This window comes from Marmota monax, unplaced genomic scaffold (assembly GCF_021218885.2).
Source record: "Marmota monax isolate L192 unplaced genomic scaffold, Marmota_monax_Labrador192_F-V1.1 WCK01_AAM20220418_F8-fsc00054, whole genome shotgun sequence".
Taxonomy (NCBI): domain Eukaryota; kingdom Metazoa; phylum Chordata; class Mammalia; order Rodentia; family Sciuridae; genus Marmota; species Marmota monax.
This window is the reverse complement of record NW_026692145.1, coordinates 10,785,855-10,799,453: the sequence shown is the minus strand read 5'-3', so window position 1 is coordinate 10,799,453 and position 13,599 is coordinate 10,785,855. Positions and strand designations below refer to the sequence as shown.

The window sequence follows — 13,599 nt, the reverse complement described above, 5'->3', positions numbered from 1 at the left end:
CCCCAGCCAGCCACTTTTTTTAATCAGCGTAGCGCCTTTAGAAATAATACTTACCACACCACTTCTAACACAGCAAGGAGGAAAAGACTTATATCTAAGCCCAACTGTTCAAAATGGAGAGCCACAGGAGAAGGTGAAGTGTGAATATATTGAAATTGAACATTTTAGTGGCCCCATTTAGCCTTATAAGGTGTTCTCTGCCAAGTATCTAGTGAGTTAGCCTTGATTCAAGTCTGTGCCTCCAAAATACTGACAGCACTTACCCTGACACCATTCTTCCTGCCATCCACATATGCATATGTCTTCATGTGCCCCTGACTTATCAGGGTGGCACTCCATCTTGTCCTCCCTCCCTAAAATCTATCTTGATTCCCCCCAGATCTTCTGGCACAAATTCTCAAATAAACTACATCATACAAAGGTGATGTATATGGGTTGTGTTAGCTTCCTATTTGCCATGAGAGCATAATCTAATTCGTTAAGGACTTACTAGGGGCACTGTGCTGGGGCTTTGTATGAATTATCTCATTTAATATTCTGTCTTCATTGCTCAGACAATTATTAGAGACCTAGAGAAATTGAAGTAACTTGTCCAAACAGAAGGCAAACAGAATGGTAGGATTTAGGTAGGGCCCTATAACAGGCTACTGGGTCATTTTACTGATGAATTTTACCTCAGAGAATGTTGTATAGTCTTCAAATTGAACCAAAGAAGAAGATTAGGCTCTGTAAAATCATGTTCAAAGACGAGTCAGAGAAATAAACCTCAACCAGTTCTCACTTTAGTCAATGTAGTCCCTAGCAATTCGTCCACTGGGAGGCAGTGTGTAATATTAGGAAAAGCACAAGGTTTGGAAGCCAAATGACCTAGACTTGAATGCTAATTATGTCACCTTATCTATGCAACCTTGGAGTTACTACTTTTCTTCTCTAAGCTTTGGAAGGAAAGAGAGGGAGTGAAGATAGACTTTGGTGTCAAATGATCCAGGTTTAAATTGCAACTATTCATTTATTCATTCAGTTAATATTTGTTGAATATATGCTATGTGACAGCCACTGTGTAAACAGCTCAAAACAAAGTCCTTTTGCTCATTATGGTGAGAAAAAAAAATATGTATATACCATGCTTTGTTTAGTGTTAAGTGAAAAGGAGAAAAATCAGGTTAAGAGACAAAATATTGGGGATGCTGTTTCATCTCAGCTGATTGAAGAAAGTCTTTCTGATATCTGAATGAAGTGAGGGAGCAGGACATGCAGTCATGGAGTAGTATATGGTAGGCAGAAAAGCACTTCAGACAGAAGAGCCCAAGCAAAGTCCCTGACATGGAAATGAGCTTGGCTGGTTTGAAGAAAAGTTCTCATACAGTTTGAGAGAAGTGAAAGAGGAAAAGAATGTTATGAAATAAGGACAGCAAAGACAATAAGCCAGAACTTATTGGGCTGGGCTTTCTAAGTCTTAATAAAGATTTTAGGGGCTGGGGTTGTGGGTCAGCAGTACAGCGCTCACCTGGCATGTGCAAGTCCCTGGGTTTGATCCACAGCACCACATGAAAATAAATAAATAAATAAATAGATAGATAAAGATTTAGGTTTCATTCAATTTGATAGGAAGTCATTTAGAGGACTTTGAACAGAGGAATGACATAATCTAATATATGCAAAATGATCACTCAGACATCCATGTGAATAGAAAATTTGAAGAGCAGGGAAACTGCTTAAGAATTGATCAAAATATTGCAGGTGACCAATGGTTGGTTTGGATTAGGGTGAAGGTGGTTGCATTTTGAATATATTTTGAAGACTGAGCTGGCAGGTTGCGCAATATGAGGCAAAGAAAAAAGTTAAGGATGAGTAAGATTTGGGCCCAAGCAACTAGACAAATTGGATGGTGGAGCCATTTTTTTGCTGTACAACACTGACAAGAGTAGCCAGCATGGATAGGAAGAATCAGGAGTTCTATTTTTTCCATGCAAAGTTGGAGATGCCTATGAGATCTTCAAGTAGAGATTTCAGGTGGGCAGTTGGATAAATGAGCCTTAAGTTTAGTGATGTCAGGGCTGGATATTTAACCAGCTGTGTCATCTTGAACAAGTAAATTAACTTCTATAAGTCTTAATTACCTCCTCAATAAAACAGGGATAATATGGGTTTCACAAGATCATCTGTTTTTTAAAACTGGGGATCAAACCTGGGGAGGGGGCTTAACCCCTGAGCCACATACCCAGACCGTTTTATATATTTTAAGACAGGGTCTTGCTAAGTTGCTTAGTGCCTCACTAAGTTGCAGAGGCTGGTCCTGAGCCACTGGGATTACAGGTGTGCACCACCATGCCTAGCACAAGATCATCTTAAGCAATACTTATACATTGTGTGAAGCACCATTCCTGGTGTGTGTCAGTGCTCAATAAATTGTAGCCTTCTAATTGTCAGTATTCATTGCAATAACTGGAAGTGAGTTATTGCTATTGTAGGATCATCCTTAATTGTTCTAAATTCAGATCACAGAGTAGAATCACCTAAGAAGCATTGCTTTTAAATGTTGGCCCCACCTTGGGCCAATTAAATTAGAATCACTGGAGAAGTCATCAATAGTTTCCCAGGGATATATCACCAACAGATAGAGAACATATGAGCTGGCTTTAACAGAACTTTTCATCCTTTTAATTCCTTTCAAGTACATAACACTCCTTAAAACATTAAGTAGAAAATTTGGGCTCTTCTGGATATCCTAAGTAAATCCTTTATTTTCTTTATTGCTTTTTTCCCCTCAATATGAAAATAATTCTCTCTCTGGGGACCTGGAAGAAATGGCCACTGTGGAAACAAAATATTGCAATTCCAGGATAGATTATTCTAACAGTATACCATTTTTTTTCCTTTCACTTCTTAAGATGCACATTGTCAGATTTGGTGTCTGCACTACAATTAATTGATTCAAGAATAACAAGAGTATTGAACATATCTTTTGAATATTTTAGTTATAGAAAGTAAAAATACAGTTGGTCAGGGGTGATAGGTTCTGAATTGCAGAAGATAAAATTTTATTGAGAGAAATGACCCTGGAGTGTTTAATAGTGATAGCAGGCCTAGAGGCAATATATGGCTTGGGAAACAGGGAATTTAGGCTTTGCTCTATTTAGTAGTAAAAAGGTATGGCAGGCACACTTTCTATGTGGCCCATTCTTTATTTGGAAAACAGAGTCTACAGTCTCAACATGAAGGCACATAGTCAGCAAAGTCAGCTTTTCAATATACACACACACACACACCTTGTTTACCCAGTTGATATATCCACCATTAAGCTGTCATTCCATTGGGTGTTCTGTTTGTTTGTTTGCTATAATGCAAGTTCTCCTTTTAGGAGAATCACACTTTATTGTCTATCATTTATACTTCAGTATAAACATTTATCATCTTTTTCTGATATCAGGGTGGGGTGGGGAAGGACATATTGTGCCTAGTAAGGAACATGGGGAAAGGAGGGGTAAAGATGGCACCACTCAGAAGAGGGAGTGAAAATTGAGGAGTATCTGCAATAATAAAAGTTGACTCACAGGCTGGGGTTGTGGCTCAGTGGTAGAGCCCTTGCCTGGCACATGTGAGGCACTAGGTTTGATCCTCAGCACCACATAAAAATAAACAAATAATATAAAGGTATTGTGTCCATCTACAACTAAAAAAATATATTTTTAAAAAAGTTGAGTCACAATCTTACTTGATAAAAATCCTCATAGTCCATTATTACATATTTTCATTCTCAAAATAAGGAGGAAAATATAACTTGTCAATTTCTGGTTTTAAAAGTGGGATTTATATGTTCATTAAGAGCAAGATACCTTTGTCCTCAAGCTCACATTTCAGGGTAGGAATACTAACAATAAAATGCCCTTTGAAGTTAGGCATCATTTCAAGCAGAATTTGGGTGGGCCCAAGCCCAGTCCTACTATATGACTGATAATCATTCAATAGCCTATCTGGGGAAAATGTAGTGTATTGTAGTAGTTAAGAACACAAACTGAAGCCTACATGGGTTCCCAGCTCCCCATGTACCAGCTATGTGGCCTTGGCAATTTACTTAACTTCTCCGTGCCTAAGTTTCTGCATTTTAAAAATAGGGTAACAAAATAATCTATTCCTTAGAGTTGTTATGAGGATTATATGAATTGGCACATGTAAAACACATAAAGTAGAGCCTGGTACAAAGTATGTGCTCAATTAAATGCTAGTTCATGAATGTTTTCCCCACTCCATTAGCAGGGTTTCTCAACCTTACCACTATTGACATCTGAGACCAGTTAATTCTTGGTTTTAGGGACTGTGCTGTGCATTGTAGGATTTTTAATAGTGTCCCTAGCTTATACTCATTAGATACCAGTAGTGCTCCACTTTACAGTTTATGACAATTTAAAAAATCCCAGCAGCTCAGGAGGCTGAGGCAGGAGGATTGCAAAAGAGAGGTGCTAAGCAACTTACTGAAACCCTGTCTCTAAATTAAAAAAAAAAAAAAAGAAAGAAATACAAAATAGGGCTGCAAATGTGGCTCAGTGGTAGAGTGCCCCTGAGTTCAGTCCCTGGTACCAAAAAAAAAGTCTCTAAATGTTGCTGAATATTTCCTGGGAGACAAAATTATTTCTGATTGGGAGGCACAGAAGCAAAGGATACTATGTTCCTTCCTCTATTCCCTACCCCACAAAATAGGGCAACAGAACCTTAGAAACATTTTCATCAAGAGTTTGTTGACTCTGGATTTCACAGTCTCGCAGCCACTAACATTACTTTCAACCCATTAAAATATGCTTAGTCTCACTTGGCAAGAGAGGCAGAAGATGAATTAGAATAACAACTGAATTTGCATGCCAGGAAGGGACCCTAGAAAGGTCACTGGAAACATAGCTAAGTTGTCATCTATAACTTTAGAAAGGAGACATTTGAAATAGCACTCCTTGAGGTAGAGGGAAACCTGTCCTCGGAATTTAGAATACAGTTTGAAAATGTTAGACAAAGGCATTTGGAGTGAGTACTTGACATTTTAGGACAACTCTCAAGGTCTAGGCAAAAGTGACCTCCAGCTCCAAAACTAAAGTTATCTAAGAGCCCAGCCCCCAAAATAAGTCAGACAGGATCATAATATACCAATAGAAAAGTTAAGAATAGAAATCAGCATTTCTTTCCCTTCTTCCCTGTTTTCACCAAAACACAGTCACAAGACAGTCGCTGATTGAAGCCAACGGAAACTGACAAGCCGTACTTGTCTGAATTCTGAATGTTTTTAAAATGTGCAAACCTCAGTGAAGGAAAGACAATGAAATCAGGGTTTCAATCATACTTTGGAAATGAAATCATTTCCTGTGTGCCTTGTTCCAAATCAAAATGGAAACCATTTCCTTTGCTTTGGGAGGAAATGTAAAATCCTATGATTCCAGTTTGCAAATGCACTTCATCAGAGCTACTGATTTCTTCAAAGCACTTATGGAAAAAAAATAAACATATATCAGATGCATTTAGCAAGCCAGATGTGCTCTTCCTCTTCTGCCTCAAATTGCTCTGACCCCTCATGTAGTGAACTATGGACACTAGGGGACTGTTATAGTAAGTGACAAGAACATTGACTAATTCCAGTGTCTTAGTGGGAGGGAACTGGTATTAATTTACAATTTATCCTAATTCTAAAACAAAAGCTTGGACAAAAAGTAAACGATGTTTTTGAAGGTGAGCTGTTCTTTTTTATCAAAAACAATATTGTGAGTGTTACAGCAAAGGAGGCTGGGGTTGTTGGGAAAAATCTGTCTGTAACCTTCAATTCAGCAGACTTGAGAGGTGTCTCAGCATTGTTCCTCATTAGCTGTGTGACCTGGGGCAAGTTATTGAGTCAGCGGCAAATCCTCAAATTTCTACATAGGAGATCCTTCAAGGTGACATTGTGGTTGAGACTTAACTGGCAACTCCTCACCAGCAAGCACACAGTTTTTCCCAGACTTGTCTATTGGTAGTGATTTCGGGTAGATGGATAGAAATGAGCAAATGGGCAAAAGCCTACTTGGACACCTCTGGTTGTTGACTCTGTTTTAGTCAGCTTTTTTACTGCTGCGACTGAAAGATCTGAGCAGAACAATTGTAGGGGAGAAAAAGTTTATTTGGGGACTCACGGTTTCAGTGTCTCAATCCATAGACAGCAGGCTCTATTCCTCAGGTCTCAAAGTGAGGCAGGATGTCATGGAGGAAGAGTGTGGCAGAGGGAAGCAGGTCACATGATGATCAGGAAACAGAGAGACATTGCTGCTTGTCAGATAAATATATACTCCAAAGCCATGCCCCCAATGAACCACTTCCTCCAGCCACACCTGCCTCCACTTTCTTCCTAGTCAGGGATTAATTATCTGATTATGTTAAGGGTATAACCCAATAATTTATCCTCCAAACCTTGTATTGTCTCACACATGAGCTTTTGGGGGACACCACATCTAAACCATAACACTCTCTCTTACCCTGAATTCCCTCAATCATAAAACATGAATTCAACCTATTTATTCATTAAACAAATATTTACTGAGCATTACTGGGCTCAGACACTATACTATTCTTGGTGCTGAGGGTTAAGAAATGAACAAACAAGTAGCTGCTGGACCGACCTCACAGGGCTACTGTAGGGGTTCAGTGATGGCATGTGTAAAATTACCTTGCTAACCAGAAACAGATATTTTACATTTGCAAATAGAATTTTACACCTTGCAATCAGAAAGTTTAATGGTATTCAACTATCTCCTGCTTTTAGTTTGACAAATGTGAGACCTCTGTGAGTAAAGAAGAGGAATATCTGAAAAGTTGTATCATAGGCAACATTCATGGGTCTAAACCAAGTATTTGAAATTCCCATTGTCAGGGTCACAAACTTAAAAAAATTCTGTAGAACTGAGATTTATGACTTTGCTAAAGAACTTAAGAGTAGGTCTACCCCATCCACAACTTTAAACTCCTAGTCTCCTACTTTCCCACCTAACTAGGACACACAAGCACAGATATTTAAAAAGGCAAAGAATACGGGGTAGAATAGGGCAAGTTAGGAACTCTCTAGAACAGCTGCATCATCAGCTTCCTTTCCTTCTAGTGGCTTGCCCTCTAAGGATCACCTGTCCATATCCTGGTATTTGATAAATTCTGTGAGGCAACATTTGCTCCTAAATGTCCAAAGGTAATGGGAGTTCTGTTAGTGCTCAGTTCAGGCACACTGACACCCAAAGCCACCCTTTGGAATTTGTACCAGCTAGCAATGACATCTGAGCCTTTATTAAAAGGCAGGAGGAGCTAAATGATTAAGAAGAAAAAACATGCTATAGTTTAAAATTATAGTATGATTATAACTCAAGGTATGGTCTAGAGAAGAAGTTGACTAAATTGTCAAGCAATAAGTAGTCCATAATAAAGTTAGACAAGGCAAAAGGAGAGAGGTAAAGTCATTTCTCTTTGGACCTTTTACCATATTTCCTTCTCCTAGTGTCCTATACACAGAACTGTACTTCTCCAGCTCCTAAAAGCCCCTTTTACAATGCCAAGAGATCCATTCTTCTTCTGGAGACACAAATCCCCTGTTCAAATAAAACAATCCCTTGTTCTGTGGCAACAGAAGCCCTTGTAATATCAGTGAACATCTCCATGAGGACCAAGACTGCTGATGCCAAAAAAGGGGTATAGGATGTATGACCGAGGGAGGCAGACAATGCAATAGGGAGAGTGGGATGGAGGCTGAGCACCCCAAAGTCAATTCTATCCTCTCTTTGGTGTATATGTACAAGGTAGTAATGGAAATGGACTATACAGGCATAGTTGGAACAGTGGCCAAATAAATAAATAAAGCTCTGTCCTCTTTAGGACACTGGGATACAAAGAGCCTAAAGCCATCTTCCCCTGACCTTGCCTTCATTCTGTTCTCTCAAACTATTCATTCAGAACACATCAAACATGTTTGGGTCATAGATATGTCACAAACACCAATACTGCTCTCTTTGCAAATAATGCAATCCTTTGCACTCTAACAGTAAATTAATACCATAAAAGGAATTTGTTTATGCTATGCTTCTGTTGATAATTATGCTTCCAGTTTATCAGTCTCTTTTGTTAATTCAGTTAATTCTGGACTATCAACTTTTGGAAAAGCATTGAAGGGGAAAATTATGTTCATGTCCAAATCATGAGAAGAGATGGTTCTGTTGTCCTTTGTGTTAATGCCAGTACATCAGGCATATTTGTGATTAAGGCTGAGGGGACATTTTAGAAGGGACTTTGAAAAATTAAAAAGCATCTAGAAGAGTATGACCAGAAAAGGGGAGTTGACTAGAATTCATGTCATACAAGCAAAAGTGAAGGCCCTTAAAATGTTTAGCCTGTAAGAGAGGCAATTAACAGGTGACACTGTAATGGTCATTGTGGTAACAGATTTCAGGCTGTACATTGTATGGAAAAGAGAGCATATTATTCTGAGTCACTAAAGAATGAAGAATTAGAACTAGCAATGGCACTTCAATTTTAATATTCATTCATTCCACAGACACATACTGAGAATTTACTACATGCCAGGCATTATGCTAGATACTTGGCATGCAGAGACAAAAAAGACATGCTCCATACTCTGAAAATCTCAGATTTGCCTGGGAGCACCATTAGTAAGCAATAAAATTGGTGCTACATATAACAGAAAAATGGAAGCAGAAAGTGGCAACTGGTTGGATAGAAGACACTTTCATTAAGAATGTCAGCCTAATAAAAAGAACTTTCTATCAACTTGAATTACACCCATGGAATTAGGTACCTCCTAAACTTCTGTGAGCTAGAGTACCTCACCACTAGAGTCATTAGAACTAAGAAGCTATTGCTTCACTGGGTGAGAGGCTGAACAAGATAGATTTGAAGGTAACTTCTAGCCCTGATATTGTATTATTCTATAGACTCCAACTGGATGTTCTACTGAACAAGTGGATATTCTGTTTTAACTCATAAGAAAACAGAAAATTTTATTCACCAGATTTCCCCAGAAACAGTGATCTGGTTAATGAGGATTTTAATGTAGAAACTAAAAAAAAAAAAAAAAAAACTATAAAACATAAATTAAAAAAGGAAAATTTGCTATTTTACCCATTTCCCCCCACCAACAAAATTTGAAAAATGCAAAATCCAATGATAACAATTTTTGTTAACAGTAGACCATGGGAATTCTTCAAGAATACGTCTGGAGACCCAAATATACCATTAAAATTTAACATATGATAGCCCTCATAAAAGGAAATCATTCCATAAATATGGGATAAAACTAATTTACAATGCTATTAAAATAAATTCTGCCATTAAAATGAATTATACTTTATTTACAATAAAATACACAATGTTTTTATACATTATGTTAAATACATATGCAAAATACATATGTATGTTCAATACATTATGCAAAATACATGTTTTTCACCACTTCCTGTGTTTCAGGTACTGTTCTAAGAATGTATTTCTCCCAATAAATTAAATTTCTCCCAATAAATCTTTGAATAGACATTGTTTTATAAAAAAAAAATTCATTCCATTTTGTAAATGAGGTAATCAAGGCATATAGAGGTTAGATAATTTATGGACCTAGCAAGAGGGATTCAACCCCAAGTAATCTGACTCTGCACCCTTAACCACAGCACTATTACTTTACCTTGTACTTACACTGGTCTACAGAGGAATACTTTCAGCACTAGAGAGTCACTATTTGCACGATGACTAGAAACAACCAACACCATTGCATTGCAAAGAGATAATGAGTGTTGGACCAAGTGACTTACTCAGCACTTGCTTCCATGCACCAGACTAAGAGGGCCTAAGATTCAAATTTTCACCACTACAAAAAGAAAAATTTCTCTATATTTTTAAGTTTCTTGATTCATTACAAATAGTTGGAATTACAACTGTTGACTCCCTTAATTTTATCTTCCGTTAGGGATTGATCTGTTTCTCCTTCAATCATGCATTTCTCTTTTGATTTCATTTGCTAATTATCTGTCAGTTCTATGAGAATTTCTCATAACCTCTCTGCATAACTGTGTTTGTTCCTTCTTTGACACAAAGTGGTGCTCTGTGGGATAAAAGAATAAAATCATATCAAGTTGGAGAAAAATGAACTTGTTATTACACATCCTGCTCATAATTTTCTAAATTTCTCCCAGATGATTGAACTAAGATTCAATCCCTTTTATTGCTTTTGATATTTCAGGCAAAATAAGACAGATGATAAAAAAAGAAAGAAAATTCTAGTGATTTTTTTTCCTTTATTTTGTTCTGAATGTTATACTGTCACTTAAATACTAGTTAGGAAGATAAACGTTTCAGCTTAATTTTTTTCACTTATGAGTCATTTCTTTTTCCCCTTTCTAACCTCCTTCAGAATTCAGTTATCAACCAGGGCCCAATCATTTCTGCCACTAAGTAATTTGTCATTCACTGTGTTCATTAATATCTGCTGCATGTACACCACACACATTTAAAGTGCCCACTTTAAGCACTGTCACTTATTCTCCCAGAAATGCATCATTACCTAAAGGAATAAACCTTTTAACCTGTATCAGCAATCAAAGATCTTAAGTAAATGATGAAGTAAATGAGTCCAAATTATACTACACTTGGATCAGAATCCATGGATCCCATGCCCCTGCCTTAGAAATTTCTCTTTGGAATCAATGACCTACTTGCAAATAGTGTTAGAGACAAATTGGTCAGAAATCTCCTCCTCTCCACCCCACCTTGTACTCCAGTCTTATTAAGCCAAGATGAAGAATATAAAGTACCTCTCTATAAGTACACAAAAACACTGTATTATATATAATGACCAAAAAAAAATACTGGAACTGATCTGAGTCCCTCAAAGGGGGATTGGGTAAATAAAGTATTGTGTATCCATAGATTGAAGTGCTATAATAACCATTACAAAGGGAATATGTTTTCTCTAATAAAAGAATAAAGAGGCACAAGGGAATGATAAAGGATGAATTAGAATAGTAGTTCCTTTTGGTGAGTGGGGAGTACGCAACTAGGGAGGAGAAGATAAATTTCAATGAACTTCATAATGTTCAATTTCTTAAGCTTTCTGGCAGGTACACAGGAATTCTTACATTATTTTTATATTTTCTTTATGTTGGAATTATTTGCTTTTACTTCTTCGGGCAATAGACTAGGAAACTCTTGTTGAAATAAAGTCATTGACAATTTATTTCATTATGTGTCAGATGAGGAAAATTTATGGTATAAGCATAAATGTCTATGGGTGAGATTTCATTATTTGCTTATTCACACTTTGATTATTATGGTCTATAAAGGGAATAGTTATTGGTTTGGGCATCAGATGCAGGTAAAGTAGGATTTTAAAAGACAATTGCAAAGCATGCATCCTGGTTGGTTTATTGGATGACTGGACCCAATGACCTTTGGGAAAACTTCAGTTCTATAATTCTACAGTACTAGAAAGCAAGCGCTGCTAGCCATTTCTAACCAACCTTCTGATACCTTCGACCAGCAATCTGGCTGTCACACTAATCAACCCTAAGCTTTAGTTATTAAGTAAACATATCTTTAGGGGCTACTATGTATCAGGCATTTTGCTGGCTGCCAAGTGGGTACCAAGATGAATAGGGCATGAACTTTGTCTTCAGGAAATGCTCAAGTAACAAAGGAAAGGCAGATACATACACAATTCATATTAATACAATGTGAGAAGTTCTATAGCAAAGGTGTGAGCAACATGCTTTGGCAGAAAAACCAAGAAATCACTTCTGTGGGAGCAGCAGAGAGTCTGGAAGGATTTCACAGAATTTGTGACATTTGCTCTGGATCTTGTAGGATGAATAAAGCAATTCAGGCAGAAGCAAAACCATAATCAAAGGCATAAGACATGAAAGTATGTGGCTTATTTCAGTAAACAGTGAGCAGTCCAGTGTGACTGGAGTACAGAAGAGCATCCAACATCCTAAGCACTCTTGAATATAATTCAGAGGAGTTTGGATATTATCCTGCAGGTATTAGGGAACTATCAGAAGATTTGTAAGAAGGAAGTAACATGAGCATATTTGCATTTTGGAAGAATCACTGGAGGATAAATTGAAGAGAGAAATTAAGCAAGGAGATTGCCAGTCAGGAGACAATAGAGTCCAGACCAAAACAAGAGATGAGAGTCTGACCAAGGGAAGGCAATGATCATGAGAACGGAAAGAAAAAGAAAAGACAGATTTTGCAGGCTTTTCTGTGCTAGAATAAGCATGGCATAATGAGAGAGCACAGGAAGAGTAAAACCAAACCTAGCTTGGATGGGCAGTGATTTGTTGGTATAATGTAGAAGGAGAGCCAGACTGTGTAAGGAAGGAAATAAGTTTGGATTGAAAGTGTTTAATCTGAAAGTGTCTATAGGTCCATTAGTTGGAGATATCTGTCAGCAAGACTTGTTTGCTCTTTCCCCAAAGCATATATTGAATCCAGTCTCTTTTTTTCCACTTCCATTGCTCCCACCCCAGTCCAAGTCACAGACATTTTATCCCCTGGACTATTAGAACAACCTCCAAACTAATCTCCTTGCATCCACTCTGGCCCACCTTATAGTCTATTCTCCATACATCAGAGCAATCCTTTAAAACTTTATATCAGATCCTATCACACACTTCCTCAAACATCTTCCATTAGTTTCTTATCACATGTAGAATAAATCCAAACTTTTTATCATGATCTATAATAGACCCTACAATATCTGATCTCTGATTATCTTTCTAAGCTCATTTCCTACCATTCTCCCTTTGGTTCATTCAGCTTCAGACCTACTAGCTTTTTTGCTGTACTTTATGCAAACCAAGCATGTTCCTTTCTCAGTGAACAGATTCAGTGACTCATTGAGGGCCTCAGTGAGAGTCTGATAGCCATAATGCTTAATTTTCATAGTGATAGCTCTGGGTGTTCCAGCCCCCTGGAATCCTTTGGACCAGTCCAAGCAAGCCTCAAGAAAACTGCAATGCATCTGGCCAAAGTTCAGAGGAGAGCAACTAAATAACTAATCAAACAGTTGAGATATATAGGAAACCTCATAGAAGGACACTTGAAAATATGGTATAAGTTTGTGGGTTTTGCCATGCTATCTCACCTTTTGTCAAATATCATCTTAGAATTTTCCTGCAGGGTTTGCATTCCTTAAGACCTAGCTCCCAACTTAATTGGGAGTTCTGGGGTCATTGTGATTGTTCTTTCTTTAATTTTCCAGGATGAGTAACAGAACTAGAGACACATCAAACATTCAATATGTGTGTTAAAGACCATTTGAATTGCAATGAAATTTAATAGGATGAAATTCAAGAAGGTAAAGATGAGGGAGACTTGGTTTGATCAAAAAGCATAGTTTTGGTTTGTCCTCAACCTGAATTGAGAGAAGAACTCTATTCACTCTATAATATTTTTCACACCTCCAGTAGAGTGTTTGTCTATAACAGATGCTCAATAAATATTTGTTGTATGAATGAATGAATGACTAAACACATTAGTGCAAACTCAGGCAACATTGATAGAAAATAATGCTCCAGTAGCAAGAAGTGGGTTTTTTAAAAA

The 13,599-nt window shown here is 37.5% G+C and overlaps 1 protein-coding gene across 7 annotated transcripts in view; it reads left to right on the top strand.

The window, feature by feature from the left end:
- The window catches only part of Gria3 (glutamate ionotropic receptor AMPA type subunit 3), a 280,239-nt gene that overhangs the window by 240,230 nt on the left and 26,410 nt on the right, over nt 1-13,599 (top strand). The gene's annotated exons all lie outside the window — the stretch shown is intronic.